The 14,090-nt window shown below is 36.1% G+C and overlaps 1 protein-coding gene across 1 annotated transcript in view; it reads left to right on the forward strand.

The window, feature by feature from the left end:
* Arp1 (Actin-related protein 1) overlaps positions 1–14,090 on the forward strand; it is a 403,959-nt gene that overhangs the window by 143,073 nt on the left and 246,796 nt on the right. The window lies entirely within an intron of this gene.

A 14,090-nucleotide genomic window follows, 5' to 3' on the forward strand; every position in this document is an offset into this window, starting at 1 on the left:
TGTACCGTATCAATCCACCTATTTCTTAGTCTTCCTTTGAGTCTTTTTCCTGCTAACCTGGCAGAGAACACTTGTTTTTCTAATCTTTCCTCACCCATTCTATTTAAATGACCAAATGACCTGAGATGAGCTCTACTAATGCATTCCTGGATGCTCACAATGTCAAGTTCTTTCCTAATATCCTCATTTTTTAATATGATATTGCCATTGATGCCATCTGTTCATGCCCAAATCTTTCTCAGGACTCTCATATCTGCGGTCTATAGTCTCTGGTCAAGTGTTTTACTTCTGACCCAGCTCTCAGATCCATAAATTAAAATTGGTTTGAACACTGTCTTGTATACAGCTAATTCAGTGTTTTGACTAATTTCTCTCTTATTCCATATGAATTTATTCAACTGACTTCCTACCATACCAGCTTTTGATTCGGTTGTCTATTTCCATATTTAATTTCATGCCTAAGTAGCTGAAATGTTTTACTTGTTCCACAGGTTCTCCATTCACAATGCAGTTGACATTTTAATTGATTCAATCTATTTTCATTGTCTTTGTCTTGTTATTGCTGACCTTCATACCATATCTACTACAACTGTTATTCAATTTAGTCAGGGAATCTTGCAGACTTGTAGTGGATTTATTTAGAAGTATAACATCGTCAGCATAAAGCAAAGAACTGGCATTAACATCTCCAATTTTGATATCAGGTTTAATACCATTTTTCCTTCATAATGCGATCCATATAGATAATGAATAACAGAGGGGATAATGTAGTTCCTTCAGTTCTAACTGCTGACTTACAACTCAAATAAAGACCAAGTATTTCTTGATATCATGCCTCATTAACCATAAAACTGTAGCGTTTTGAATTGCTTTTCTCTTGGCACCTTTTCATATGCCTTTTTTGTAGATCATATGTAGATCTACAAAACTTAAATACAGATCTTTGTTATATTCCCATGATTTCTCAACTATTTGTCGAAAGTGAAGATCTGATCTGGACAGCCTCTATTTGGCCTGAATCCATCTTGTTCTTCACCAATCTTTTGTTTCCACAGTCCTTCTCAATCATTTCTCAAGTATATTTGCATAAATCTTTCCAGGAACACTCAGTAGGGAAATATTTTTGTAATTCTCACATTCAGTTTTATTTCCCTTTTTATATATGGGTACTATGAGAGCTCTACTCCAATCATCCGGAATTCGTCCCTCTATCTAGGCCTTCTGAACTATGCAATGCAGCCACTGTAAGATTTTATACCTCCATACTTGAGCATTTCTGCCCAAATATCATCTACTCCTACTGCTTTTCCATATTCCAGGCCTTTGATGGATTTTTCTACTTCAAGTATGGATATGTATTCCTGACTGCATGCCTGTTGAGTGTTTGTTACCACTGCACTATCACTGCTTGTTTCATTTAGCAATTTTTTGAAGTAATTACTCCATATTTCAAGGATATCTTTTTTTCTCCAGTTTTCATGTCACCTTATAACTGACAGTAGACCTCCACATAGCATTTAAAGGAATGCGGAGAACCGACCAGGGCTTCTGACCTAATGTCCAATCCTCACATTCTCATGGTGCACCCTGTTAGGTATCTAACTGGATACTGAATGAATGAGGATGTGCTTGCAATTTTGGATTTAGCCAACCAAATTGTATTTTTCTTGGCTTAAACCAAAATATAAAATGATGGTAAAACATGACAGAAATTCATGCCAGCTGGGGTGTCGCCTGGTTAAACAAGCCCCCCCCCCCATTGTTTTTGCCAGGGAACCAGGACAAACAGCAAAAAGCAGGCTTCTGGAACAAATCTTAAGACAAACCACAACTCAACATCACCAGATTTTGAGATTGGGACTATCAGCATAACTAGCCTGAATGGCAAAGAAATTGAGCTAGCTGAAGAATTATATAAGTACCAGATCGACATAATAATGGTGACTGAAACAAAAAAAGTCAAAACTGGCTAGATCTTTCTGAGAAATAAATACAAAATGTTATATTCAGGCAATAACAATCAAGGAAAAGAAGGAGTAACATAGTATTCAACAAATACAAGGCTAATCTTCTTGAAAGGCAGGCAGGCAGTCTCAAGTATAGTGATGTGGGCAAATATGAGAATGGGGAACTGGACAATGAGACTTATTTGTGCCTATGGTCCCACAGAAGGTTCTAATAAGGTAGAAGTGGAGGAATTTTTTGAGGCTTTAGAGAAAGCAACTGACACAGTGTAAAAGGAAAAGTCAAAGGCCTGAAAGGTGGAAAGGCAGCAGTAGTAGATGATATTCAGCCAGAAATGGTCAAGTATGGAGGTATAAAAGTCTTACAATGGCTGTCTTGCTTAGTTCAGAAGGTCTGGACAGAGGGACAAATTCCGGATGATTGGAGTAGAGCTCTCATAGTACCCATATATAAAAAAGAGAATAAAACTGAATGTGGGAATTACAGAGGTATATCTCTACTGAGTGTTCCTGCTGAGATTTATGCAAGTATACTTGAGAAACGGTTGAGAAGGATTGTGGAAGAAAAGCTGGATTCAGGCCAAATAGAGACTCTCATGATCAGATTTTCACTTTACAGCAAATAGTTGATAAATCATGAGAATATAACAAAAATCTGTATTTAAGTTTTGTAGATCTGGAAAAGGCATATGACAAGGTGCCAAGCGAGAAGCTATTCAGTACACTACAGTGATATGGTGTCAATGGGGCCTTATATCAAGCAATACTTAGTCTTTATATGTGTCGTGAGTAGGCAGTTAGAATTGAAGAAAGATGATGATGGTTTAATGTTAAATCTGGTGTCAGAACAAGGATGTACATTATCCCCTCTGTTATTCATTATCTATATGGATCACATTATGAAGGAAAGTGGTATTAAACCTGATATCAAAATTGGAGATGTTAATCTCAGCTCTTTAATTTATGCAGCGGATGTTATACTTTTAAATAAATCCAGTTCAAATCTGCAAGATTCACTGACTAAATTGAATAACTATTGTAATAAATTTGATATGAAAATCAGCAATACAAAGACAATGAAAATATGCCAGAACATTGAAAATATCAACCACATCATGAATGGAGAACCTATAGAACAAATGGAACATTAGGCGCTATTTTTAGTAAAGATGGTAAATTAAATATGGAAATAGACAACAAAATCAATAAAGCTGATATGGTAGTAAGGCAACTCAATAAATTTATATACTCATTGCAAAGGTGGAGAAAGTTCTCATCACTCCTATCTCATCTCAGCATCTCCCACAGTGCAAAGCACATCTCCTTGCAGATATGTGTAATGCAATGCATCAAGGCAAGGGCCACTACTCATACCCTGCAAGGAGATGTGCTTTGCATTGTGGGAGATGCTGAGATGAGATAGGAGTGATGAGAGCTTTCTCCACCTTTGCAATGAGTTGCCTGGTGTTGTACTGCCTTACCCCAGTCCTGAAGATATTTTCAGGTGCAAACTTTGTTTGCTCAACTTGGATAAAGGATTAAATTAAACTTATTATAGTCTAACCAAGTGAAAAATAAACTCTCATCATCTTTCTCTGAATATGGAGTAATTTAATAATAAGGTTGTGCACCCTTTGGCATCTCATATCAATTGGGATGACCTCTCGTTGCTTCTGCCTTGGTGTCTCCACTACTGGCCTTGGCTCCCACTGACGAGACCTCAATAGGGGTTGAGGCCGGTATGGGTGGTGGCCCTTGCCTTGATGCATTGCATTACACATATCTGCAAGGAGATGTGCTTTGCATTGTGGGAGATGCTGAGATGAGATAGGAGTGATGAGAGCTTTCTCCACCTTTGCAATGAGTTGCCTGGTATTGTACTGCCTTACTCCAGTCCTGAAGATGCTTTCAGGTGCAAACTTTGTTTGCTCACATTTGGATAAAGGATTAAACTAAACTTATTATAGTCTAACCAAGTGAAAAATAAACTTTCTCCTTTTGTAAGTGACCATGATACTTTAGATTTGCTGTTCTCACATATGTTGAATGCCAACAGTGTCAAAATTCTTTATCTGTATTTTTCATATGATTCTGCCACTGATACAGAGTGTTCACTTCCCTATTTTTTTCAGAGCTCTTGTATGTGTAATTACTATTCTTTGATCAACTGTTTTATTTCTAACCCAGCTCTCAGATCCATTAATTAAAACTAGTTTGAGCACTGTTTTGGTTTATTACCTATTGATTTATTCATCTGCCTCCCCACTATACAAACTAACTTTGTTATTATCCATTGTTCTATTTAATTTGCCATCTTTACTAAAAGGATCTGCAATGTTTTACTTGTTTTATAGGTTTGCTTTTGAGAATAAATAAATATTTCCATTGTCCTGCCTATTATCATAGTTTTTGTTCTTTTTTTTTATTGCTGATTCTTGCCAAATTTGTTATCATTTATTCAGTTTTGTTAAAGAATGCTGATGACATTTATCGGAGTTAATTTAAAAGTTTAATATCATCTGCTTAAGGTAAAGAATTGAGTTGAATATCTCCAGTTTTGATATCACTTTTAAAGCCACTTCATAATATAGGTGATAACACTGTAAATAGCATGCCTCCCTGACTCTTTTACCTGATTTTACATGAAATCTTCCAGTACCATTGCTAACTTATAATTCTGTATGAACTGTATATTGATTTGTATAATGTCCTGTTTACCCTATGTATACAGGGTGTTTCAAAAAGAATGTTCTGATTTGAAAATTGTATATCTCTGGAACCACGAACCGCAAATGAAAATGCGACTTGTACTTGTACCATGTGAACGGCCTTGAAAGGCCCAGAGTTTGATATGACGATCTAGATGCCACTACTAGTGCCCAAATAACCACTACACTTAATTAATTTTAGTTAAGTTAATTATTTGAAATCGGGTCATTCTTTTTGAAACACCATGTATATATGTATATATATATATATATATATATTCATCTTTTTTTGACATTATATATACAGGGTGTTCGGGATAAATTTGACAGTTTCGTAAGGAAAAAGAAAATCTTCTTTGTATCTATTAAATTTAATGAATTGACAAAAAAACATTACAGGCAGAGTTAATTACAATACTATCAACAAGATTTACTCAAAATAACCACCATTAGCATCGATCACAGCTTCAATTCTGCTTCGGAACCTCGAACAAGCTGATGCTACAGTCTCCCTGGGAAGGGCCGCAAAAACTTTTAATTTTATCCATTAACTGGACTTTTGTATTACTGGAAGTGCGATTGGTGTCTTTTTCAACTGCGCCCCATACAAAATAATCCATGGGGTTAAGGTCTGGGGAGTTTGGAGGTCAAACATTTGGACTGGTGAAGTCGTAGAAATTTTCAGACAACCATTTTTGACTTTTCCCAGAGGTGTGGCAAGGGGCCGAATCCTGCTGCCATACATACGGCCTACCATTGGCTACCCTTGTTATCCAGGGCTTGACTACAGTTAGCAACTCCACGAACAAAGCCCGAATTCCAATGCCAGGGTTCTTCAACACCTGTTCTTGCAGATTTGCGAGGAATTCTGCTGTACGAACGCAATCAGATCGTCTGCTAGGGATCTTTCTTCTTGCTACATCCTCGTAGTCACCATTGCAAGTCTCTAGTTCATGCCTGATTGTTTTTACTGTATTCAGGGAGCATTGGACAGCAGTCGTAATATCCTTATTTTGATGGCGGGCACGAATCATCATGATACAAGTTATTCTCTTCCATGATTCAGGTGGGTTCCAGCTATCCATCCTTTCTGACATCTTGTATATGAATGAAGAAGGGTCCAAACTTTTAAATGAAGAGAAGTATGTGTTAATACATGTAACTTACGGAAAAATATAATTAATTATAAATATGTCAAATTTATCCCGAACACCCTGTATATATATATATATATATATATAATGTTGTAGCATTTTAAGCAGCTTTTCTCTCTTGCTGTGTACCTCTTCCTTGTTATATTCTTATGATTTCTCTTTGTCTTGAAGAGAAAATCTGATTCAAGCAATTCTTAATTAGCCTTTAACTTCTCCAGCTTTCCTTTCCGCTTTTTTTTTTAAAGCCTATTTTCATTTACATTCTTATATACAGTTTTATTTCCCTTTTATTTATATATGGATATTATAAGAACTCTAGAAAAATTGATTTTCACTTGGTTATACTTTAAATTAAAGATGCCAAGAAATTATATTCTTGGTTTAATCCTCTATCCAAGTGTAAGCAAACAATGTTTGTATGTGAAGTAACTTCACAACTGGGCTACTTGTATATAGAGGCTAATGACTTCACAGTGATTGCCTGTTGTGAAGTTAATTCAGATGCAGACATTGTTTGCTTACACTTGGATAAAGGATTAAACCAAGAATATAATTTCTTGGAATCGTTAATTTATAGTATAACCAAGTAAAAAAAAAAAAAAAAAACTTTCAGTGTCTTATCTCTAATCCAGAGTATTTTAATAATAAGGTGTGACACCTTTTGATTACTTATATATGTGAAGTATATGCCTTTTGCATTACTTCAACCTTTTCGTTTCAGGTTCTGTCTCCCACTGATGAAACCTCAATAAAGGTTGAAACCACTCTGGATAGTGCCTCTTCCCCATAATTTATAGCATTATGGGATATTAAAGCAATTAATGTGAAGTCATTAGCCTCTATATACAAGTAGCCCAGTCGTGAAGTTACTTCGTGCACAAACATTATTTGCTTACTCTTAGATAAAGGATTAAATAAAGAATATAATTTCATGGCATATTTAATTTATTTGTGAGAACTCTGTTCCAATCATTTGGATTTGACTTTCTAATTAGGAATTGGTATGTCGAATCCAGGCCTTAAGAATTTTGGTACATCTTAAATAGTTTCACTAGTAATGAATACAACAATCCTACAAAAATGAAAAGATTACTAATCCTCTCTTAATAAATACAAGTTAACATGAAGTGTATAGACCCAAATAGTACTGAGTTTCTACATTAGTGAAATAGAATCCAAAAATTACTGAACAGATACCAAGTGGGTACAAACCACCTTATAAACCAACATTCAAATTAGCCTCCTTTATTTGCTCTCTTGATGGTGAAATGCACCCATTATCAGTACTTGGATTATACAGGTTACACTACCAATGTCAACTTGTCTGCTATGGATGTATCCATAGCTAAATGAACACACCAAACCTATATATTTATGAAGAAGTAGAAAAACTACTACCTTAAGAAGATGTTGCTTCAGAAGGGAAAGGGTGTTTTAGAAATCTTCCTAAAGAAGGTTCCTAATTTAAAGGAATTTGGCTATAAATAATTGCTGAAGGAGTTATTTACATCCTCCAAAAACAAAATCAGATACCCTTCATTATAGAGTGTGCAGTCAGATCATTAGGAAACACTTATTTAATATTTTCTGTTCCTACTTTCACACTGAGATTGCTCTAATCTTGAGAATACTTCAGTAAATGGAGAATGAAGTATTCATAATTAAAGTATTTGGTTCTTTGGTTTGTTGTTTGGTAATAAGCCATTAAACTCATATTTAACCAACACAAGTGTATGCATGTAGTAGTAGTGACTAAAATATCAAATCTGACATAATTGGAAACCTGAGAAATAGTAGGTTAATTTAAAAGAAAATTGATAATAGTATAGAGATGTCTGCTAAATGATTGGGATGAGATCAACATATGGCCTTTTATGGAATGTGGAGTGACCAGGGCTTCTGACCTAATGTTCAATCCTCACATTCTCATGGTACATCTTGTAGGTACTGATTTAGCCAACCAAATTGTATTCTGTATTTGCTTAAATCAAATGCATTCATGATACAACATGATGAAATGTCATGCTAGCTGGAATGTTTTCCAACTAGCATCACAGCTAGCAAAGGGAAAAGCCAGCTACTGGAACAAATTCAACATCAGCAGAAATGAAAATAAGTGTCATCACCATAAGATGCACCACTGGAAAAATAGCAGAACTGGCAGAAAACTAGAGAAGTTGTTTGATTGTATTAGATTATATGGCTGAAGCAACTCAGGCTATGAGGCCTGTATATCATGTCAGTTAATTTTAGTAGGAGATGCATTTCATCTCCTGTGATCTCACTCCAGGAGATGTACCTGCTTACTGGAGACCTGAAGCGACTTGAAAAGTGCAAGTTTGGTCTTTAGATAAAGGTTTCCAGACTGTCAAAATAAATAAATAAAAAAAAAAAAAAAATATATATATATATATATATATATATATATATATATATATATATGTATGTTAAAGATACCAAGCAAATTTAAACCTGGTTTTACTCCATTTCCCAAGTAAGCAAACAGACTAAAAGTCAAGTTTGCGCCTGCAATTGATGCAAGTCTAACTGATCCCACAGGTAGTGCAGGAACAGGGCAACTCGTGGCAAAGGTGGAACAAGCTCCGATCACTAATCTTAATATTTACCTTTAATGCCAAAACACATCTCCAAGAAGGGGATGTATGATGTTTTGTATTAAAGGCAAGGGGCCACTACCCAGACCGGTTTCGACCTTTATTGAGGTCTCGTCAGTGGGAGCTAGACTTAGAAATACCAAGATTTAGTAATACAGAGCTTGTAAGTATTTCGCCAAAACAAGTTACCATAAGGTGTTTTAACCTTATTAAATAAAAATCTCTGGAGGAGATATAAATGTAGAAAGTATTTTTACCTTGGGTATAAATATATGTTAAAGATACCAAGCAAATTTAAACCTGGTTTTACTCCATTTCCCAAGTAAGCAAACAGACTAAAAGTCAAGTTTGCGCCTGCAATTGATGCAAGTCTAACTGATCCCACAGGTAGTGCAGGAACAGGGCAACTCGTGGCAAAGGTGGAACAAGCTCCGATCACTAATCTTAATATTTACCTTTAATGCCAAAACACATCTCCAAGAAGGGGATGTATGATGTTTTGTATTAAAGGCAAGGGGCCACTACCCAGACCGGTTTCGACCTTTATTGAGGTCTCGTCAGTGGGAGCTAGGCTTAGAAATACCAAGATTTAGTAATACAGAGCTTGTAAGTATTTCGCCAAAACAAGTTACCATAAGGTGTTTTAACCTTATTAAATAAAAATCTCTGGAGGAGATATAAATGTAGAAAGTATTTTTACCTTGGGTATAAATATATGTTAGAGATACCAAGCAAATTTAAACCTGGTTTTACTCCATTTCCCAAGTAAGCAAACAGACTAAAAGTCAAGTTTGCGCCTGCAATTGATGCAAGTCTAACTGATCCCACAGGTAGTGCAGGAACAGGGCAACTCGTGGCAAAGGTGGAACAAGCTCCGATCACTAATCTTAATATTTACCTTTAATGCCAAAACACATCTCCAAGAAGGGGATGTATGATGTTTTGTATTAAAGGCAAGGGGCCACTACCCAGACCGGTTTCGACCTTTATTGAGGTCTCGTCAGTGGGAGCTAGGCTTAGAAATACCAAGATTTAGTAATACAGAGCTTGTAAGTATTTCGCCAAAACAAGTTACCATAAGGTGTTTTAACCTTATTAAATAAAAATCTCTGGAGGAGATATAAATGTAGAAAGTATTTTTACCTTGGGTATAAATATATGTTAAAGATACCAAGCAAATTTAAACCTGGTTTTACTCCATTTCCCAAGTAAGCAAACAGACTAAAAGTCAAGTTTGCGCCTGCAATTGATGCAAGTCTAACTGATCCCACAGGTAGTGCAGGAACAGGGCAACTCGTGGCAAAGGTGGAACAAGCTCCGATCACTAATCTTAATATTTACCTTTAATGCCAAAACACATCTCCAAGAAGGGGATGTATGATGTTTTGTATTAAAGGCAAGGGGCCACTACCCAGACCGGTTTCGACCTTTATTGAGGTCTCGTCAGTGGGAGCTAGGCTTAGAAATACCAAGATTTAGTAATACAGTAATTTAATAATTTAGTAATTTAGTAATTTAGTAATATCTTTAACATATATTTATACCCAAGGTAAAAATACTTTCTACATTTATATCTCCTCCAGAGATTTTTATTTAATAAGGTTAAAACACCTTATGGTAACTTGTTTTGGCGAAATACTTACAAGCTCTGTATTACTAAATCTTGGTATTTCTAAGCCTAGCTCCCACTGACGAGACCTCAATAAAGGTCGAAACCGGTCTGGGTAGTGGCCCCTTGCCTTTAATACAAAACATCATACATCCCCTTCTTGGAGATGTGTTTTGGCATTAAAGGTAAATATTAAGATTAGTGATCGGAGCTTGTTCCACCTTTGCCACGAGTTGCCCTGTTCCTGCACTACCTGTGGGATCAGTTAGACTTGCATCAATTGCAGGCGCAAACTTGACTTTTAGTCTGTTTGCTTACTTGGGAAATGGAGTAAAACCAGGTTTAAATTTGCTTGGTATCTTTAACATATATTTATACCCAAGGTAAAAATACTTTCTACATTTATATCTCCTCCAGAGATTTTTATTTAATAAGGTTAAAACACCTTATGGTAACTTGTTTTGGCGAAATACTTACAAGCTCTGTATTACTAAATCTTGGTATTTCTAAGCCTAGCTCCCACTGACGAGACCTCAATAAAGGTCGAAACCGGTCTGGGTAGTGGCCCCTTGCCTTTAATACAAAACATCATACATCCCCTTCTTGGAGATGTGTTTTGGCATTAAAGGTAAATATTAAGATTAGTGATCGGAGCTTGTTCCACCTTTGCCACGAGTTGCCCTGTTCCTGCACTACCTGTGGGATCAGTTAGACTTGCATCAATTGCAGGCGCAAACTTGACTTTTAGTCTGTTTGCTTACTTGGGAAATGGAGTAAAACCAGGTTTAAATTTGCTTGGTATCTTTAACATATATTTATACCCAAGGTAAAAATACTTTCTACATATATATGTATGTATGTATATATATCTATATTGGGATTTAGCTGACCAAATTGTATTCTTATTGGTTAAACCAAAATAAAAAATGATGGTACGACATGACCAAAATTTCATGCCGGTTGGGGTGTCGCCTGGTTAAACAAGGCCCCCGTTGTTTTCTCCAGGGAACCAGGGTGAACAGCGAAAAGTCAGCTACTGGAACAAATCTGAAAACAAACCCCAGCTCAACATCATCAGAGTTAAAGATCGGTACTATCAACATAAGAAGCCTGAATGGCAAAGAAATGGAGCTAGCTGAGGAATTAGATAAGTACCAGATTGACATAATAGGGGTGACTGAAACAAAAAAGACTAAAACTGGTGAGATCTTTCTGAGCAATAAATACAAAATGTTATATTCAGGCAATGACAATCAAGGAAAAGAAGGAGTAGCCATAGTATTCAATACAAAATACGAGACTAATCTTCTTGAATGGCAGTCAGTCTCAAGTAGAGTAATGTGGGCAAATATGAGAATGGGGAACTGGACAATGAGACTTATTTGTGCCTATGGTCCCACAGAAGGTTCTACTAAGGTTGAAGTGGAGGAATTTTTTGAGGCTTTAGAAAGAGCAACTGACACAGTGAAAAAGGAAAACTTGGTCCTTGTTGGCGATCTAAATAGCAGAGTAGGAAATGATTGTGAGACATACAAAAATATTTTGGGAAAATTTGGAGAAAAGAGCAAAGCTAATCATAATGGCAAATATCTTTTGGATTTCTGCTCAGGACATGGACTGGTTATTACTAACACCATGTTCCAACATAAAAATGTGCACAAATTCACATGGAGAGAAGACGCAAGGAATAAGAAAAGTCTCATTGATTATGTTATCGTTGATAGTGATGTTTTCTCCCTGGTGCAGGACACTAGAGTGTAGAGAGGATTTGAAATTGGAAGTGATCACTATTTAGTCTTCAGCAGGATAAAATTGAATTTCATATTGAAAAGAATAACATGTAAGAAAGTTTTAAAGCGAATAAAAGTTGAGCAGCTCTCAGATGTGAATTGTAGACTAAAATACACAAAGATTATTGAAGAAAAAATTAAAGAGTTTGAGAACAGGAATCAAACTTTGGAGATTCAGTGGCAAACTCTGAAGGAAACATTGATTGTTTCTGCCAGAGAGGCATGTGGTGAGGTTGTCTGCAAGGATAAAAAAAATCAGAACTCCCTGGTGGTCAAAGGAAGTTAAAAAGGCATTGAAGGAAAAGAAGAAAGCATATCAAAAGTTCCTGTCAAATAAGTCAGCTTGTTCTCTTAGAGTATACAGAGACAAATGCAAGAATGCTAAACACTGTGTAAAACTAGCTAAACAAAAGTCATGGGAGGACTTTGGCAAGAATATAGAAAATAAATATCAAGAAGGTGGCAAAATATTCTGGATGTTGTTGAAGAAGCTTAGGAATGGAGGAAAGAGTGCTGTAAAAGGAGTTAGAGATGATAAAGATGACATGAAAATGGGAGAAAAAGATATCCTTGAAGTATCGAGTAATTACTTTGAAAAACTGCTAAATGAAACAAGCAGTGATGACAGCGCAGTGATAAAAAACACTGACCAGGCATGCAGTCAGGAATACATATCCATACTTGAAGTAGAAAAAAGCTATCAAAGGCTTGAAATGTGGAAAGGCAGCAGGAGTAGATGATATTCGACCAGAAATGCTGAAGTATGGTGGTATAAGAGGATTACAGTGGCTACACCACATAGCTCAGAAAGCCTGGACAGAGGGACGAATTCCCGATAATTGGAGTAGAGCTCTCATAGTACCCATATATAAAAAGGGAAATAAAACTGAATGTGAGAATTACAGAGGTATTTCCGTACTGAGTATTCCTGGCAAGATCTATGTAAGTATACTTGAGAAACAGTTGAGAAGAATTGTGGAAGAAAAGCTTGGTGAAGAACAAGCTGGATTGAGGCCAAATAGAGGCTGTCAGGATCAGATCTTCACTTTACGACAAATATACGAGAAAGCATGGGAATATAACAGATATCTGTATTTAAGTTTTGTTGATTTGGAAAAGGCATATGACAAGGTGCCAAGAGAGTAAAGCTATTCAATACGCTGCAGTTATATGGTGTTAATGGGGCATTATATTAAGCAATACTTAGTCTTTATTTGAGTTGTAAGTCAGCAGTTAGAAATGAAGGAGGTACAGGAAGATGGTTTAATGTTAAATCTGGTGTGAGACAAGAATGTATGTTATCCCCTCTGTTATTCATTATCTATATGGATCACATTATGAAGGAAAGTGGTATTAAACATGATATCAAAATTGGAGATGTTAATCTCTTTGCTTTATGTGGATGATTATGTACTTCTACATAAATCCGCTACATGTTTGCAAGAGTCCCTGACTAAATTGAATAACTGTTGTAATAGATATGGTATGAAGGTGAGCAATAAAAAGACAATGACAATGAAAATAGGCAGAATCATTGAAAATGTCAACTGTGTTGTGAATGGAGAACCTGTGGAACAAGTGAAACATTTCAGCTAATTAGGCACGATTTTTACTGAAGATGGTAAATTAAATATAGAAATAGACAACAGAATCATCCAAGCTGGTATGGTAGGAAATCAATTGAATAAATTCATATGGAATAAGAGAGAAATTAGTCGGAACACTAAATTAGTTGTATACAAGACAGTGTTCAAACCAGTTTTAACTTATGGATCTGAGAGCTGGGTCAGAAGCAAAACACTTGACCAAAGACTAGAGTCCGCAGATATGAGAGTCCTGAGAAAGATTATAGGCATGAACAGATGCCATCAATGGCAATATCATATTAAAAACGAGGCTATTAGGAAAGAACTTGACATTGTCAACATCCAGGAATGCGTTAGCAGAGCTAATCTCAGGTGGTATGGCCACTTGAAAAGAGTGGGTGAAGAAAGATTAGCAAAACAAGTGTTCTCTGCCAGGTTGGCAGCAAAATGATCCAGAGGAAGACCAAGATATAGGCGAATTGATACGGTACAAAGTACCTTAGACGATAGAAATATAAGATCGGATAATGTTGAAACCTTGACAAGTAACAGACTGATTTGGAGGAAAATTGTAGATAGGAAGTTAGTAATGATGTAATTTTTTTCATGTAGTACTAACATATCCTGTACACCCCTTGAGGGTACATGGCAGGAATTTGATGAT

The sequence above is a fragment of the Typopeltis vanoorti genome, chromosome 5 (assembly GCF_054136105.1).
Source record: "Typopeltis vanoorti isolate ZY-2024b chromosome 5, IOZ_Tvanoo_1.0, whole genome shotgun sequence".
NCBI lineage: Eukaryota > Metazoa > Arthropoda > Arachnida > Uropygi > Thelyphonidae > Typopeltis > Typopeltis vanoorti.